The sequence below is a fragment of the Equus caballus genome, chromosome 2 (genome assembly GCF_041296265.1).
Source record: "Equus caballus isolate H_3958 breed thoroughbred chromosome 2, TB-T2T, whole genome shotgun sequence".
NCBI classification, from domain to species: Eukaryota; Metazoa; Chordata; class Mammalia; order Perissodactyla; family Equidae; genus Equus; species Equus caballus.
The window spans coordinates 91,546,406-91,565,048 of record NC_091685.1 but is presented as its reverse complement, the minus strand read 5'-3'; the positions used below and the strand labels follow the sequence as shown (position 1 = coordinate 91,565,048).

The 18,643-nt window shown below is 35.9% G+C and overlaps 1 long non-coding RNA gene across 2 annotated transcripts in view; it reads right to left on the bottom strand.

Annotated features, from left to right (window-relative positions):
• The window catches only part of LOC111772542 (uncharacterized), a 217,885-nt gene extending 203,382 nt beyond the window's left edge, over nucleotides 1–14,503 (bottom strand). The window contains exon 1 of one of the 2 annotated variants that reach the window (XR_011436756.1): nucleotides 14,220–14,503. This is a non-coding gene — a long non-coding RNA (uncharacterized lncRNA). The remainder of the gene's footprint in view (nucleotides 1–14,219) is intronic. The other variant, XR_002806475.2, reaches the window with a different exon arrangement.
• Nucleotides 14,504–18,643: the final 4,140 nt, after the last annotated feature.

The following is an 18,643-nucleotide window of genomic DNA, read 5'->3' as shown; positions in this document are numbered from 1 at the left end:
TCTTTCTTCTTAAGTTTTCCATCTATACATGCACATGGTGCACCTTTCCCAGTAGATCTTTTAACATAATTGTTATAATTATTTAAAGTTCTTGCCAGATTGTTCTAACATCTTGGAATTGTTCCAACATCGCTGCATCTTGATTTTTTGATTCCCTTATCCCTTGACAATGGGTTGTATTTTCTTGCTTGTTTGATTATCTTGTGATTTTTTTTTAAATGAATGTCTGTCATTATAGGTAGGACAATACAGGTTGAGGTAACGCATATTTATGCCCCTCCTCTGTTAGGCATTTGCATGAGAGGTTGAGTTAATCTAGTCAAAAAATGAACTGTGTCTGGGTTCACTTCAGTGCACCACAGGCCTCAAATTCCTCTAGTAGGGGGCTGCAATTGCCTTGTGCTTAGTTTAGGACTAGAGCACCAGGCAATTTTTCTCAGTGTCCGTGCTTCACCCTCAGCTTTCAGCCATTGCTACATACCTATCCCACAGAGGAAGCCTCTCTCCACACTCTTGCCGCACGCCCCGCTGTAGACTGCTATTGCTTGATACTCAGTGCTAGGCATGGGGAAGAGATTTCTCTTTTCCTAGTTCAGCCTTGGTCTTAGGCAGGCCCTGTGTTCCTGGAACTTGAAGTGGAGCTTTTTCATTAGTTCTGCCTACCTTCCCATGACAGTCAAACTCTGCATTGTGTCTGTGGCTTATCTGGGCCTGAAGTTTCCTGCCTTCCCCTGTGGTATCTGACCACTGTTTGGTAGCACTATGGGATACAGAACCCAGGCTGCTTTCCTGTTCTCCCACAGCAGAGGAGTTTTTTCTTTCTACTCTTTTCCTAGCCAAAATGGTTCTTGTGCCCTGTGAATAACAGTGTTTGCTGCTTGTCTTCAGTGGGTTAAGGTTTTTTATTCATAGAAGAGAAAGGACCAGGAAAGGAAAGGCTTTGAGTTTTCCCCTGAAGTTCCATATTGCCTCCTGCATGCCTGTGCTCCAAGGAGGAGTGGTCTCTGCAGTCTCCTGTCCTTTCCTCATGAGCATCCAGCACAGGCGAACAGAAAAATTCTTGCTAGTGAGTGAGAACCCATTCATTTCAAGCTGGCATACCAATTACCCTCAGCCTTGATTAATTGGTTAAAATTTTAGCTGAAGTATTCCAACTTGTCTCTTCCTTATATGGCACTTGTCTCTTCCTCTAGAAGTTGAGACAGTTCATATTCCATAGACTTGTCACTCTTTGGAATTTAGGTTACTGCGTGACCTCAGCTCTCTAGTGGGCTCAAGAAAAGTTATGCTTTTAGAGTGTTTATGACTTTTTCTCCTTGTTAAGGTGGGTGGGAGTGGTATTCTTTCCAGCATTTTATATCCTGGGTGAAAGTAGAAACTGCTAAGTTACTTTTATTTTTAATACCTGGCACTTGTTTAGTTCTTCAGGCCATGACAGACTATAGATAACTTTGCATTTAAGATTCTCAGGTATCCTGCACCATTACACAGAAAAAGTAATTCTTGTCACAACATTTAAGTTCAGATGTTCATAATCCAAGAACTTGCTTTCCTAATGACCCCTTAAAAATAATAATAATGCTTCCTAACAATCAGAATGTTTATCAAGAAAGAACATAGAACGCATTTCCATTGAAAGTAACTCTACCTTATCATAATACTAACTAATACACAAGAGATACAATATTCAGTAAAATGTGGCTTAGCCTAAACAAAGACAGCATATAAAATATAATTTTACAAGGACCTTGGCTTAAGTTAGTCTCATCAATAAGATAGTCCCATCATATGTAACCTGAGGGTTCACAATAACATGATTTCAAGTCAGATTTGTTTAGTTTGTCCTTCTCGAAAGTAGGACAAGACCAGTTTGTTTTCAAGGTTCCACCAGAGTTGTGAGTTTCCTACTTATAGACTTCCTTATATTTAAAAATATAATACTGGGGCTGGCCTGGTGGGGTAGTGGTTGGGTTAGCACACTCTACTTCAGCAGCCCAGGGTTCGTGGGTTCGGATCCCAGGCGTGGACCTACACACTGCTCATCAAGCCATGCTGTGGCAGAATCCCACATGCAAAATGGAGGAAGATTAGCACAGATGTTAGCTCAGTGACAATCTTCCTCAAGCAAAAAGAGGAAGATTGGCAACAGATGTTAGCTCAGGGCCAATCTTTCTCACCAAAAAAATATATATCTATAATACTATTCATAAATATTTGTGATAGCTATTATTCTCCATTCTTCTCTGTACATCCAAAGGCTTAGATAACAAATAGCACCTAGCCACATTTTAGTTTTATTTGTTCAACAAAAATATACTGAGTACCTACTATAAGCTATGTGTTAGGGATAAAATGTTGAAAAGTTGTTGTCCATATCTTCAAGAAATTTACAATTTCTGTGAGACATATGTTAAGATGATACAATGTGATCACTCCTAACAAGGAGGCATAGTCAATAGGAACAATAGAGCAATAGAAACATGGAGTAATAAAAGATAGGAAAGAATAAGGATTAACGTGGTAAATCTACCAATCCTAATGACTATGGTCAAAGCACATTAAAATTAGTGATTAACATGAATGAACTATTAAAGGAGTGGAAAATAGAGGCCAAGGCACAAAACACAATATAAATGTATCAAACTAACAATATTACTCCACTGAGTTACAAATGACAACTACACTTTAAAACAGAGACAGTAATTGGTAAATGTGTAACAGTGGAAATAATCATAGGGGATTATAAGAAGTCAAAAAGAAATAAATCCAGGATTTATTTAGAACACTAAACAAATCCAAAAATCCCTTGACTTTAAAAGCAGTGTAAATCTCGAGTGACTAGAAGTTGGAAACCTTTGAAAAAACTGGAAAAAAAAAATCATCTGACTAAAGCATGTTCTGCAGAGAAGCACCACAAAGGAAATAAGAGACCTGTACTTTTATGAGCCAAGCCAAATTAGCTGTGCTGTTCTCTCCATAGTCAACAAGCGAATTCCTGAGGGGCTACAAGAAAGCGTACACTATATGAACTAGAAAAGTATTTTCACCTTAAATTGCAAACCAAATCTGTCCTGAAGTGACATTTAATTTCTTTTCATTTGCCATAATTACAAAGACAAAAGCTCCTAGTGTTGCTTTGGAATAGATTCCAGATAAATTAAATCTTTTACTATTTTGTCTTTATCTCTAAGTTTTAACCATCCATTATAAAAACATTGCATCTTAACAATGAATTTAAAATATGTGTTTCCTTTTGTTTATAATTTCCCCTCCAAGACAATATCTATAACACAAAGTTCCCAGAAGTAGAGAGCTTTATTAAAATGTAGCCAATAGAAGCCAAAATGGAAGGCTTCACTAAAATTCCTATCAGATGTAGAGTTTTCATGCTCTCTCTTCACGAAAAGCAAGGGCCCAGGGACTCCCCTGATCATGACTTTCAAACAAACAAATGAGCACCTTCTGTCATCATGGCTCCTCTGGACATGTAGCAGAGAATCAACAGCATCTTCCTGGAGCATGTTTGATCACATCATCATATTTGAAATCTAATGGGGTCAAGTTGAAGTCAAAGGCCTGGTGGTAGGCCAGCAGCCTGATTGAAACCAGTCTAATACTCTTTCATTTGACAAATTATTGAGGACCTACTCTCTGCCAAGCACTCTGATGGATGCTTGGGATACATTAGTGAACAAAACCAAAATACTTACATTTGATGGCTCCTGCATTCTATGATAAGGGAAATGCCCACAAGGGCCATAACCAACTACAAAGTGAAAGGGACTCAATAATAATAATAGGTAACAAGTATTAGGTACTGATTACACACTGAGTCCTCTTCTTCTTAGAGCTTTACATGTATCAATGATGGGTAAATTCTATTAGGATCCTGATGCACTTTGCAGAATGTTTAAACATAGAATTTAGCCCTGTAGCAGTATCAGGCTGGGCCTACAACTTAGTCATGATAATCAGCAATCCAGCACCAAAGAACTGCAGAGATGAGAGCCTTCAGTTTTAAAAAACAAAATACAATATCCTAGTTTTGCTTTTGGCTTGCTCAGCACGTGGATTTCCCTCTGATTTTACTTTAACAATTAAAAGTAACCTAATTCTGGCAACTAGAAATGCAAATCAAGAAATTCTTGGGACATAGGAAGCATCTTGTAGCACTAAGGGAGAATAATACTGGATGTGCAGAAGAAAACTTCAGCTCATGAACTGAAGGCATATTGCTCTGTAATAACAAGATCATATGATATGGTAACCATGAGAAAACAAAATTACACAAGAGAAACCTCCTGAATAAATATTTTGCATCTCAGCCAAAATTCAACAAAAAAGAATTTCAACTCATTTCAGAAGTTTGCTGTGGAGGCTTGAGTCTTCGCCAAGAGTCCTGCCTGTGACTTTGTAGCCATCAAGAGGGTCTGGCAGAGTACCTGGCACATACAGTACAGAAGAGCAGCCTCTTGACAAATCTGGTTGAACTGAGCTGAACTTTCAAATTAAGAAAGACTCTGTGGGTCTCTCGTGTCCACATGTCTCATAGTGAGTAAGAAAACTTCTACTTCTCATTCCTGATTGTCTAGGAAGATAAATTCAGACAACTTGGAGGAAAAGTCTTGTTATTTGTGAGTTTCGTACTTTGTGCATAAAGGTGTAACATCATCACTAGGTGAAGGAGACATTGTGTCCTGCGCGAAGAGTCTACTCTAAGCCAGGGATCTTAGAGGATTAACTTGTCTGGTCTCAAATTTTTACAGACTATGAACATCGTAAACTAATTTGGATTACTGGGATCTGTCCCCAGACTCAAAATAAACTGAAAACTTCCTTTCCTCGGAATAGGGCTGAACCAAAAGAAAGTTTTAAATGCTGCAGAGTTTGGAAATAGGACACTGATCTTTTTCATCCAATAGATTAGATACCCCTAAATCTATGACTGGATCGTCCAGGTTGACCACAGAATTTAGGACGTTAATCAGTCCTCTGAAACCCTGCCTTCAGCAGCAGCCCTTCCATTTCCTCAACTCCAGCTAAGTTTCAGTTCAGAGTCAACTAATTGTTTTTCTCTTTCTTTCAGTCAGACTTCACGTGCTTTGAAGACAGTCTAAGAAATAGTCTAAGGATGGGATTTGTAGTTTGTTTCCAATGAAATAAAACCTATTTATTCTTTCTTACTGGTTTAGCTTATAAATGGTTTTCAAAAGTTGTTAGATGTACATAAATGTTAATTAATCTAATTGGTTAGTAAAATAATACTGACTCAGCTCACATCAGCTTTGCCACCACCTCTGCCTCTTGCTTCTCATATAATAGAGAAAATAGAGCTAGCAGTATATATGATCCAAACATTCTCCCCTACAACACAGATGCTAAAAGAGAAAATAAATATTGATGCTAAAATGTAGAAAAGGGGGTATTACATTTTTTCATAAGAACCATATGATTTGTTTTTCGATACTGTTTAATTTCATGGTTGAAACTAGCATTGAAATACACCAACATGTTTTCCATTTTAAAATAAAAAATTTTGACCTGAGTTCTGTTAGATGGCTGCCTTGAAGTAGCTGAATTATTGAAAATAGCCTTAACGTAGTCTTCCATGAAGTATGCATGACTTTACAAGTTTGAATACATTTATTTATAAGTTAACATTTTAAAAGTTTGTGTGCATGGAATATTTACCTCTAAATATTTATGTGTGTATTTTCCCATTAAGTCAGGAGATAGTCAGGAATGAAGAACTCAATACAGTGTATTCTCAATACAGTAGACATATTCAAATCTCAAATTTAAAAAAAAAAGGGATTAACCAAATATCCTAATCCTTGTGTTTTTTTAACCATTTTGTTGACATATGATTGACTTTTAAAAAGCTGTACGTATTTAATTTATACAGCTTCATGAGTTTGGAGGTAAGTATACGCCCATGAACTATGACCACAATCTATGCCATAAACTTACCCATCATCCCCAAAAGTTTCTTCCCACCCTCTTTATTTATTAATAATACTATTTCATGTGATAAGAACACAACATAAGATCTCCCCTCTTAGCAAATGTTTAAGTATATAATATAGTATTGTTAATTATAGGCTGTACGCTATACAGTAGATTTCTATTTCTTTGCTGTATTTAGCGGTCTTTTGTTTTTAGATCATCCCTTCCAATTAAAGGAAACTTCCAATATTAAGTACTTTATGAACCATACCAGAATTTATAGCCAACATACAGAGGAAAGCAGAGTGAAAAGTGGAGGCATCTTTTCATTCTTTGCAAGGCTTAATTTAGGCAAATTCCCAGTTCTTGTGTGTAATTATTTAGGCTTCTTGGAAATGTGCCTTCAATGGGATTAGGGGGAGAGGTTCCAGTTCCACTCTCTTTACAAAAAGAAAAAATGCTCTCATAGTTATTGGATTTGAAAGATATCAGGGAAGAAGCAGTTTGAAAAAAGGAGGACTTTTCATGCGCGTTTGTTCCAAGTGAAAAGTGAATATGATAAATCTGGTCGGAAGGATAAAATGGTTCCCGTCCACAGCCCTGACAATTGGTGCCATCAGGGATCAACTTCCAGATTTTCTGTTGGATTATCTGCGAGCTTTTGACTTAGAAAATATATTTTCCTTAAGAGCTGGTAGATATTCCTTAAGAAACATGATCTTTTGATGTTTTATTCTACCATTTTCTGGTTTAATAAATGAAGGGAGAAGCCCAACACAGTAAAACAAGGCCAAGGTAGACTTCGTGGAAACACAGAAAAAGGCAAGATGCAAAATTCCCAAAGGAAACCTTTGATGAGGCACACCATGCATTTCCCATATCTGCAACTTGTGTTTATTCTGCGACATAAATAAATACATCTGGTCAGCGTGATGGTGAGATCTTTGACTTTCATGTGTCCTGAAGTTTTTTTCTCTACTTTTAATCTTAAAATCATGGGAATACAGCTAGTTTCGTTTTAAATTATAATTCGCTTGCAATAAATCCCACACTTGGGAATCTGAGCTGAAGAGTTTATCATGTTCACAGCAAAGTACCGAATTCTTCTCTTCCTCTTTCCAATTTTCAAAGACACAGACATATTAAAGAGTTTCTCTTAAAAGGAAAAAAGTCTATATGAAAAGTTTTTATTTAAATTAACATAAAAATAACATACCATAAGCATAATGCCTGATGTATTATCATTTTTATATATTCACTCCATTGTTTTTATAAGTACACATTTTTAGCATTGTTATAATTATCAAATACATAGAATATTGTACACTCTTTTTCCCACATAACATTGATATTTTTCACATATACAATTTTTATTAGAAGCATAATATTCTACTAATTGACTTAAGCATTTTCTCATTTTGGACATATGTATTACCTTAAAATGTTTAACTTTAAACTTCTTTATGTATTTTCTGGACACTTTTCAGATCTAGTAATGTGATTCCGGGGCGACTTGCAGTAAAAATGTGTAAACATCTTCTGGATCTATTACTCTGATCCCTCTATCTACGTAAGTTTTTCTGTATTCTCTCAGACAATTAGTTTCATGGAATGTCAGTAGATGGTACACACCTCACACTAGCTCTGCCCAATATCCCGGGAATGTTTAAAATAAAGGACAAGCTCTCACACCAAAAAGTGATGATAAGAAATGTAAGCAACAGAAAAGATTAAACAGCATATGTTACATAAAGAAGTGTGGATTGTGCACAAACTTGAAGACAAGATGGCATTAGCCTAGAAAACCCAGTCACATCCCCCCATGTGACTCCTTAAGGTCAGTGCCATTTTGGTCCTGGCCTCAGTAGAACTCCTAGAATGTGCTGACTCTGGAAGGGTTTTCATCAGGGTGTGTTTTCACTCCTTGCCTTGGATCTCCGGACCCTGAATTCCAGATTTGAGCTGAAAAATCTTTACCACAGAATTAGTCCCTCCCAGTTTCTGTCTGCCAATATCCCAGGTGCTTGCAGCAACATCTGCTATGGTCGCTGCCTTCTGCAAATAGTTAGGTCATGCTGTCAACATAGGCCAAAAGTGAGAGGAAAAGTTTTAATTCAATGGAGGTTGGCATTTTTTTCCTCTCTCTTTTCTCTGGCTTTTTCCAGTGTTTACCAGAAGGATATTTCTTGATTCCACTGGGCTCCCTTTTTCCCACTGAATCATCAAAAGCTCTTCCTGCCCACTCAGTTCTCCTAACCTACACTTTTTAAACAGTGCATTCTTCCACCGCAGTAGAGTTACAATGGATACAAAACTGCTAATATGTTTTCCAAAAGAGATGCTCCAATTTGCACTGTCACCAGAAATGAGTGAAATTTTGTTTCACAACACTCGGTAACATTGACTTCTCTGAATTTTTCCTTATTTTAGTTTAACCTCAATAAATATTGCTAAGCATCTAAGATAGCCTCAGAATTCCTTCTGAAAATATACAGCAGCAATAATAAAATCTATGAATTATAGAGTGTCAATTATATGGCTGGCACTTCACATGCACTGTTTCGTTTATCCTTAAGCAACCCCAAACTATGAGTATTATTCATCCCTTTCAACCTATAAAAGTGAGGATCCAAAAGAGTAACTTGTCCACATCTGTAGCCTCAGTGGGAAGTGTGGGCATGATTGAAACCTACGTCTCTTTGAACTTAGCTACCTCAAGCTATCTATGCCATGCTAGCTCAAAGCTATAGGGCCATCAACGAGTGCATTTTCTATTCCTCATTCCTTTTCAGAATTACCTACTCACTATCACATTGTTCAAACAAAATCTCAAGGGCATAAATAACGAATTAAACTCTAGTTAACTAAACTCAACTACACTATTTTTCTAACCACAAATCTAAACCTCACTTGTTCTTTCAAAGGCAGCCAGCAAATTAAGTTACCTTGATATTATTCCAGGACTATGATGGATTCTTTGTTTGTTTCTGGCATCACTTAAGTGATTAATCTATTTGTTTAGTTCACTTGAAGTTTTTGTAAAATCCACAAGTTACAAATGTTAAACTAAATTCCAACCTTTTAGGACTCACAAAATGTTATTTGGGGAAAACATGACTTCTTGGGGTCAAATGGAGAGAGGAATTGTACGCTGTTCAACGTTTTTATGATACATGATCCTAATTTTTTCTGGATATCAAATCACTTATAAATGCTATTTTAATGATATCAGCTTAAATAAATTAGTGCTCATGTGCCACGCGGTAAAAATGTCTCCATGTCTGCACCTTCCTAGGCACATCTAGTTATAAAAAATTGGCTCAACCTCAAAGAGTGGGAGACCATGATGGCTGCAGTTTTAATTTGCAAAGGACTGGAACAGGCAGAGATTAAAATTCATCTTGAAGATAAAAACTGGAACAGACTCTGATAATTAGACCCATGTACTGGCTTCTAAAACCCATATCCACCTACACATAGAAAGTTTTAACTTTACTCTGTAAAAACATATATAGCCTCTATGAAAATGTTTGGAAATGATTTCAATGAGTTTAACTAAATTCGTAATAGTTGTAGTAGGATGGGTTTCTTTCCTCACATCCCAATGTCTCCGAAATAATGCATCGTGTATGAAATTTTACTCTATTTTTTAAGTCTTAGTTAACCTTCAAGGTTTTGCTCAAAGATCATCAGCTTCTTGAAAGTCCTTCTTTCTGCCTTTCTAATCCTTCACTGCCCCTTGCTTCACATTCTAGTAGAAATTATCTCTCCTTTCTCTGAATTCCCAAAACTTGTGAATATAACTCTTTTATAATAATTTATCACATTCTACCTAACATTAAAGTTATTTATGTATACTCTCACCTGCTGGGCCAGACTACAACTGTGTTGTACCCATGCCCAATGGGAGTCTACATAATTAAAATAATATGGTTAAAGTAAGATATGTTACTAATTTGAAAATTCAGAAATTTTTCAAAATTATAGTTTTTACTTAATATCGGAGGCTGGGACCAAATATATCCTGGTGCTTTCCAGACTCATAGTTCCACTTGACTTTTGCTCCCTATACAAAAATTTTAAACTATTATGATTTTATCAATTCTTTTCTCCTTGCTCTTTAAAAACCTTGCATCAAAAGTAATAATGAGGAACAGAGAAATGCATACCAACTCTATTCCTTTTTTACATTTGATTTTCTATAACAACACTAAAATTAGGTTTTACAGAGGGGAGAAAGATTGATTCACGCTGGCCAAAGTTATTTCCCTGAGGAACATAGGCTTCTTTCCATTAGGTGATCAGATGCAGGAAGAAGGGGACGAGCGATTCTTTACTCCAGAGATTTAGTTGAAACAGCAAGGCATGACCCAGAGCAAATGAGCAATTAAAACCCCAATGTGTAGTTCCTCCCCATTGCCCAGCAGCCAGCCATGGTTGAGCTTCCGTCCGTTAACGGAAGCCTGACTATTGATGCCATTGTCTAGGAAGCTATTGTTATTGTTCCCCAGGAGACAATGCCCTTGAACTTGCTTTTTGTTCTGTTTAATTGCTTAAAACTCCATAACTTTTCATAATCTATAAAAACACAGTGGCATCATTTGAAACCTCATTCTTTAAAATGTCTTTCAGGAAAAAGCAAAAAACTGTTGCATTCTTTTCTTTTTCATATCAAAAAGAGTTCAGGACAAAATCATCACCTTATTTAATAATAAAAACATCAACAAAAAGGATTTTTTTTAACTCAAAGCTATATAGTATGGACTAAATATACTCTTGGTATTTGCTATATACCAGGGTTGATTCTCTTAGTAGAACACTCACTATATAAAGATTATTTCCACTTCCAACGCCAAGATATACATGTTCGTTCTGTTCTCTCATTCTTTGTGACTTTTTCAAGGGTCAAATTGGATAGAAAGAATTCAAAGAAAGCAAGGCTAGAATGTATTTATTTAACTGTTCCAGGATTTTACTAGACTCTTTTTCACCCTTCCTTCCAGCTAGATTAGATTGTGAACGTATAATTAATCATTAGTTTGAAAAAATTTAGCAATAAAATAATTCTGTTTGAGTACTTTCCTGTCCAGAGAAAAATAGGCAGAAGTCACTTAAGAGCATACAGTTTAAACCAAATAATTGCTAATTCATCATAAGAAAACATCTACATATTTTTTTATTATCAGGTAATATTTTTCCTATTAAGTAAATTGATATTTAATCAATCATTACTTCAATTAAGTATACTCATTCTTTACTTAAAATAGGTGGTAAAGAATGGATCCATGACTGTTTGCCTAGGTTTAAGAGAAAGGAAGAGAGGAGAAAAAAAGAGGAAGAGAGGGAAGAAGGGAATGAAATAAAAGGAAAAGCAAGTAATATTTATTAAACGTGTAAGTGTTAACAAGCAAGAAAATCAAGGTACCCATCTTGAATACCTTGGAGAAACAAAAAGCTTCACCACTATAAATTATTAAAAGAATGAAATAAATGCATGAATAAAGAAAAGTTTGTGAATCCTTTTGCAGATCAATGTTAAATTAGTTCAGGGAGGGTCTTGACACCTTCCTGATTGAATGGTGTAAAGAAAAAGTTGAAGCCACTCAACTACTGGTGGTGGTGGTGGTGGTGGTTTTTTCCAAGTGTGTTGACAAATTTATCTGTTTAGCTAAAATTTTCAACTGCCAAGAAAGTATTCAATCTAAGACCTTGTGTTAGATTTGTTATTTTGTTGTGTCTTTTCAGCATGTCCACTGCACTTCTAATAATAGAATCCTACTTTCCTTTGGAGAGCCCATTTCTTGTGATTCAGGTGGGATAAACCTGCCTATGGCCACTTGGTAATCCTATAACTCACAGCTGACCAATCAGAATGTTCCATCCCTATCCCAACCACAAAGATTGGATGAGAACACGATGTAATGAAAACCAGTCAGGATATGTGATCAGGCTTGACATGGTCTTCTTGTGAGCGAGTCTTTCTTCCTTTTAATCAAAATTCAAAAGAATATATTCTTGGGGCTTCCTTTCCTACCACATTGAGAACATGCCTGCCTGAGAAATAAACCAATAGGAAAATAAGGCAAAGGGATAGAGAAACTAAGCCCTAAGAACATTACTTGAAACCCTGAACCTACCTGTATCTGAAATTGATCCATCCTTGGATGGATGACTACAGATTCCAAAAAATTCCCCTTATTTTGCTTAAGGCAATTTGAGTTGGAGTTCCTCACTTGCGACCAATAGATTACTAGCTAATAAAAGTGTGTTGTTATTTTCTGAGTCACTGTAAGCTATTGCGCAGTATCTCTTTTTACTTTTAGGCAACTATCAGATAATATGAAGCAAGACAAAATGAAATGGTCAGAATCATTAAGGATAACTCAATTTTCTTTTCAACAATACTTTTGAGAGCCTGAAAAGAAAACCAATGCTCAATTTAATTCAACTATACTATCAAGGTAACTATCGTTTTCTACATAAACATTCGTTAAGTTCAAGTAAATTCTTTCTATATCATGCAACTTTAGAATAAAAAAAAGGAACTTAGAGTGCCTCTTCCCATCCTCATTTTAGACATAGGGAACCTGAAGTCTGACAATATTAAGTGAATTGTCCGAAATCATAGAGCTAGTTAGTGACAACGTTGGAATGAAAACAAGGTCTGCATTGATAATTTACCAAAAATTATAAAATTATACCTATTATAGTATGCACTTTATTCTGAGATGAAGTAACTAGAGAACTTACTAGAATATTATCATTTAAAAAAATTGGAAATTAGCTTAGTAAAGCGCCTAAGTGACTCTGCTTGTTTATCCTTTGGGGTATCCATTAATCCTTCTGAAATGAGGATGTACTAAATGAGCCAAAATTCCATTAAACACACACGATGATAAATGACCTGAAATGATCTCTTCATAATGCTTTTGTGTTTTCTTTATAAATAACTACCAGAAAAGGGTAAAAATAATGATATTCTAACAGGAACTGGTAAATTCTATTAGATATGAAGGCTGAATTATACTCTGAGTGAAAAAGCGCTGATTTAAAAAAATGGTTTTCTTTTGGATAAGGATGGCTCATCTTTCTTCCTCTGAGTTGATAGGCCATATCCAATAATAACTAAATCCAGGAACCAGGAACCCAACAATATACTTACAGAATTCTAACAATCAAACAGCATTTTTGACCAAGTTATTAGATATTCTTTGGTTGGATCAGGAAATTTTTTCCTGTATATCCTTATTCCATATTTTTAAAAGTGGAGAACTCCTATTACTACTTCAATAAACATAATTACTGTAAAATGCTTAATATTCCATATTTTTAAAAGTGGAGAACTCCTATTACTACTTCAATAAACATAATTACTGTAAAATGCTTAATATTCATGTGCGTTTTTAAACCAACTCTAACTTCAGCCAAGAAATCCTACTAAACCAAAAGCGAACTAAGTATTTTCTTTCGGAATTGTTACATAGTTACGTAGAGGAAATTTGTAGCCCTAGAAAGTAAACAAACAAAGAAATGTGGTACACCCAAACTGGCCACAAGCAAATGAAGAAAGTCAATGGGATAGAAAGAATTTTAAAAGCTAAATTAATATTCATTTAAAAGCCTCTTCTCCTGCAATTTTTTTAACTATTTTATTTTAAAATAGCTATTATTGATTAATATTTTGTCACAATCTATTTCTAGTAGGGTAAACTAATTCAAAATGAGTTATTACTTTTGCTTCATACTGGCAAAAAGTAAATGCAATTTCCTAATAAAATGTTATAATAAACTTTAAACATACTTCAAATAGCTAGACTTTGAAGAAGGAATAAAACAGTGAACATCATGCCCGTAGAATTATAATAACTAACCACAATCACACCGGTTTTCTCTATCAGTGAGGTATTTGCTGCTATAACGATTAATCAGCCTTTGTAAAATCGCTAGATTGGGCTCTTTGCAATAGTTTCTCTTCCTTAAAGTCTGACCAGAACACTCCTAGCAGACAGGCAGATGAGAATGCTATCCTCCGAAGTCGGCCTGGGTTCCCATATCTGATATCCCAGCTTTGCTGCCTCCCTCCCTACTGGCGAGCTAATGAATCATCTCCTCTCTCTACTTCCTATCCGGCCTCTTTGCCTCTAACTCCCAGGAAGTTTACAAATACTATTCATAACTTCAAAATACACAAGCAGACTTCCCTCACTTTTAAACCACCAACTCTCTCTTCACAGAAGGCTAAAATCATTTAATCCACCGACTGTTCAACTCACCGGGGTGATCAAGGAAAGCTGGTAAGCAGCTATTTCAATGTGCTCCGTGTACAGGTCCTTCTCACTGGTTAGTACCATTTATGTTCGTGTACAAAACCACAAGCAGGATATAACCCTGGTGCTTTTCACACGGTGCCTCCTAGGACCCTGCCTCGAGGACAGTTGTCCTGCCTCATTCCTGCTCAGAATCTTGTTGCTGCAGCCTTCCACGGTGCGGTAGACATTGGGGAGCTCAGGGTCAGCCAGACTTTGGACAACTGCTGATTGTTACACAGGGCCCTGAACTGCAAGAAACAAAGATAGTCCAAAGGGGAGATTTTTACAAAAAATTTTAAAGAGACCACAGGCTTTTCTCTCATTGGCAAAATGCTATTATAAATCAGAGAGGTGAAATCTGAAGGCTTGCTGCGTCCAGTGACTCCACTTTAATGTCAACATACTGTTTTGCTACTGCCCCTCTTTTTTTTTTTTCTAAGAGTAAATTTTCCCATACACTGTAGTTTTAAAGTGCAAATAAATACAAGACCCAGTCCCTGTTTGGATTCAGTGTTTTCAGTTGGAACCAGTGCCTTACAGATTATGACATGCAGCACACAGAAAATGAGATTAGAAAAGGTGCTGTGGCTATGGGGTTGTCCCCGGGCTGTAGAAGGCAAGGAACACCCTTCATTATTCTTCCTCTCAGACTGAGGAAGCTCGTGATAGCTATGTGTCACCTCTAATGTCATCTTCTCCCTCTCAGGCTTTGTCTCCCTGTCTCCCTCTTCCCTTCACTGTCTTTCCCCCACTACCCCTCCTCCTCTCTCTCCTTGGCTCCCAGGACCAAAGAAAGGCAGAAGAGCCTAAGAGTGGATCCACCATGCCCTAGTGAATTAATAACCATGCCCAGCCCCTATGCAATCCAGAAAGGACTTTTTGATTCCAGCGTGTTAGGAATCATTAAAAGATATACATTAAAAGTCAAAGATTTTGGTTTTTATTTTTGCTGTGAAATCTGTTAAAATATTTACTTTTTAAAAAGAGGGAGTTCAACGTTGTTGCATAACTCAGTGTTAATGCCAGCTAATTTTTTAAAGTACACTAAGAAAATTTACAATGGAAAAAGAAAAAGAAATCACTGTTTCTATGCAATACATAATGGTAGGGCAGAGGACTGTCGATACAGATGTGGTACAGCAGAATGTCTGAGTTCTTTGTTTTTTTTCCTATTACTGAGAGGAAAAAAACCAAATTATGTTGTTTGAAATTATAACCAAATCTCCTAAATTAAAGTTAGGTTTTATCTAAATAACCATGTAACAGCTTTCTCATGACCAAGTTAAATAACATATTTTCCTTTATAATCATGTTTATTCCAGTTCTTGATATTCAGAACACAGATATATTAGGAAAAAAACGAAAATAAAACAGGGCTTAAAGTAATTTCACAAATTCATTCAATTCCCCCTTAGAAGCTGAGCAGAGATTCTCAGTTTAGCTTCATAGTCACTGCTCATCCTACATATACAGACTCCCCTACCTGGATGGAAAGGTAACATATACGAGGTCTGTATTTCCAGTAAACAAAAGACGCTCTGCCTCACAGCGTGGTATTCACTGAGATGGGGGCTCTTCGGGCAATGCGGCTTGACAAAAGTATTCAGCAAATAATATTCTTCGTCAAACGTTGCTTTCACTTTCTTTCTAAAGCTCTCGTTTTACATTGTTTATTGAATTTGGGTGACAGAAAGTTATGTAAAATAAGGAAGAAATTCTGATAAAGATAAGCCAACCAGAAAATGAAGAGCTCAGGCAAGTAGTCACACACACACACACACACCCATATACATACACAAGGCACAGCTGTGCACTCTGGACATTCTTTTGCTCATTGTTTACTATATGAGCGGGTAATATAGTAAAGAAATGTGTTCAAATGGTCAATGTCTAATTGAAGTTATTTTATTCGTCAGCTAAGTAAACGTAGAATCATCAAAAAACAAACATTCTGTTTGTAAAAATAGACTTACTGATTACAATGGTAGGATTAATTCTTTACATAATTTAATATAAAGCCCCACCAATTTTATTCCCAACTTTTAAAAAACTGACAACACATCAAAGTGTATTTAGACTGCTTGCTGATTAGCTGATGTAAAAGAGAAAAATAGGGGCAAATTTTTCCTTCCAAGACATTTGTTAACCTGATTTTGAAGCCCAAGGAAGTGGAGGGGAAGATTCTAGGTGATTCTAAAATGTAAACCAGCATTCATTCATTCATCAGTCAAAATTTAGGTGGAAAAGCCTTTACTGAAGGAAAATGGACAGGCGCCCCACAATCCAGCAATCCTTCTTCTGAGTATATAGCCTCACAGGTCCACAAAGAAAGGTATCTAGGGATGGTCACAGAAGCATTGTTTATGGTTGCATGGAGAAGGAAACAGCATCCATCTCCAGGGAATGGGAAAATAGCAAATGTGCACATGATGGAGCACAAAATCAGAGGCAGAGCTCATGAGTCAGACATATATTTAGCAACAGAAAATACCTCAAAAACATAACACATATTTTTTAAAAGTAAGAAATTGAATGAAATTTAGAGCATAATATCATTTATATCAATTTTAAAACATACTCAAAACAATACCATATATTTTCAAGAGTCTACTTAAACTTTTTTACATATATATAATTTTCTACATTATATATAATTTTTATGTACGTATATAAATTTTATGTATGTATGTAGGTACACACACTTATATATGATAAGAATTACAAGAGCATACCTTAATTATATTAAAGCAGATGTCTATGGGGCAAGAGAATGGGAGTGGAGATTGGGGACCACATAGAAGAACAAAATTAAACAAAAGAAAAGCTCATGTCAACCCATCTATGACATAGTGGGCTGCGAATGAGGACCGTGATTGACTCAACTCTGCACACATGACAAAAAAAAAAAAAGTATAGAGGACTTTGGAGCCATAGTTATTGACAACAGGATAAAGCAACATACCCAAACAGCCAGCCATATCTAAAAATAAAATTTAACTGAAGGTAAAGAAAATGATCTTGTAAAAGACATAGCGAAAAATTATAGGTTGGCGATATCCTTAAACTATAAAATTTACAGTTAAGCGCAATTTAGAACTCTTAAAAATCTTACACTGAAATTTTTGATTTGTAAAATCTATTCATGGGTCTGATTACATTTAAACCCATGAAAAAAAGGAAATCACAGCAGGGAAAGACCATCTGAACGGTTCCTGCAGAGACAGGGCTCACAGGGTACATCTGTATCTACCTTACGGAATCAGGGCCATCACTGAGATGGCCACCACCACCCAGAACAGGCATGAGTTACATGAGGCAGCAGTTTCATCACTTTGCTACATGTTGAGTAGCTGAGAAGAAAAGCCATTATACATATATATGAAATTTTGCCTCAGTGATCTAGCTGTTTGAGGTGAAATAGTGGGATTTGTCTGAAGACTCTGTCATGTCCCTGATTCACTTTATATGGACCAGACATAGTTACATTGCACATTGTCTAATAAGAGTTTGCAAAATTCTATGAGAGGTGAACCATCTTGTTAAAGACAACTAATCAAAGCCACTCTGAGTGATCCACAATAGTTATCCAACCAAATGCTAATATGAAAACTAAACAGTCTTATGACATGTATCTCTCTAGTATCTTTGAAAATACTTCACTGCTGTTTCAATTTCCAATGAAAACATGCAGATAGTGATTATATAATTATAAACTGATATACAATTTTACTTAGATAACAGGAGTAAAATGTATTGACCTATGTCTTCACTGCTAAGGGAGTTAAGTTAAATATATAAAAATGCCTAATACCAGTTTGTTTTTTCAGCAAATATATCTTGGGAACATCATCCCCTTTTAAATGCAGTTTCTCTACTCATCTTACCATTACTTATAGCATTGGTTTCATGAGAATTTCTTGGGAAGTTACTGAAACCACACAAACATCAATAATTATAAGTGAAGCTAATTCTTGTAAGATAAGGATAATAATAAATTAGTTGAGGGATAATCCAAGTCCGTCAACCGTATCATCATCTCAATATTATAAAATATTGCTAAACAGAGAATTTTTACCAAAGAGAGTTATACATAAAAAGTCATAGAAATAACCCAAATGAGAGTTGACCAACAAATTAATACCCCCAAAACTCTCTCTCTAAGGTAGTTATTGAAAGCTACACAACAAAAAAGAATATACAGCAAACGCACCAACTAAAACGTTTCAAAGACAATAAACTGCAAAATCTGTGATTCTAGGAAATGAAAGCTAAGTTTCGGTAACCATTCACTGACCACACACACTCAAAAAAGTAGCAACACTCCAGGGTATTCATCTCATCATCTCAAACAGACAGTTTGTTTGACAAGAATTATGAATCAAATCACC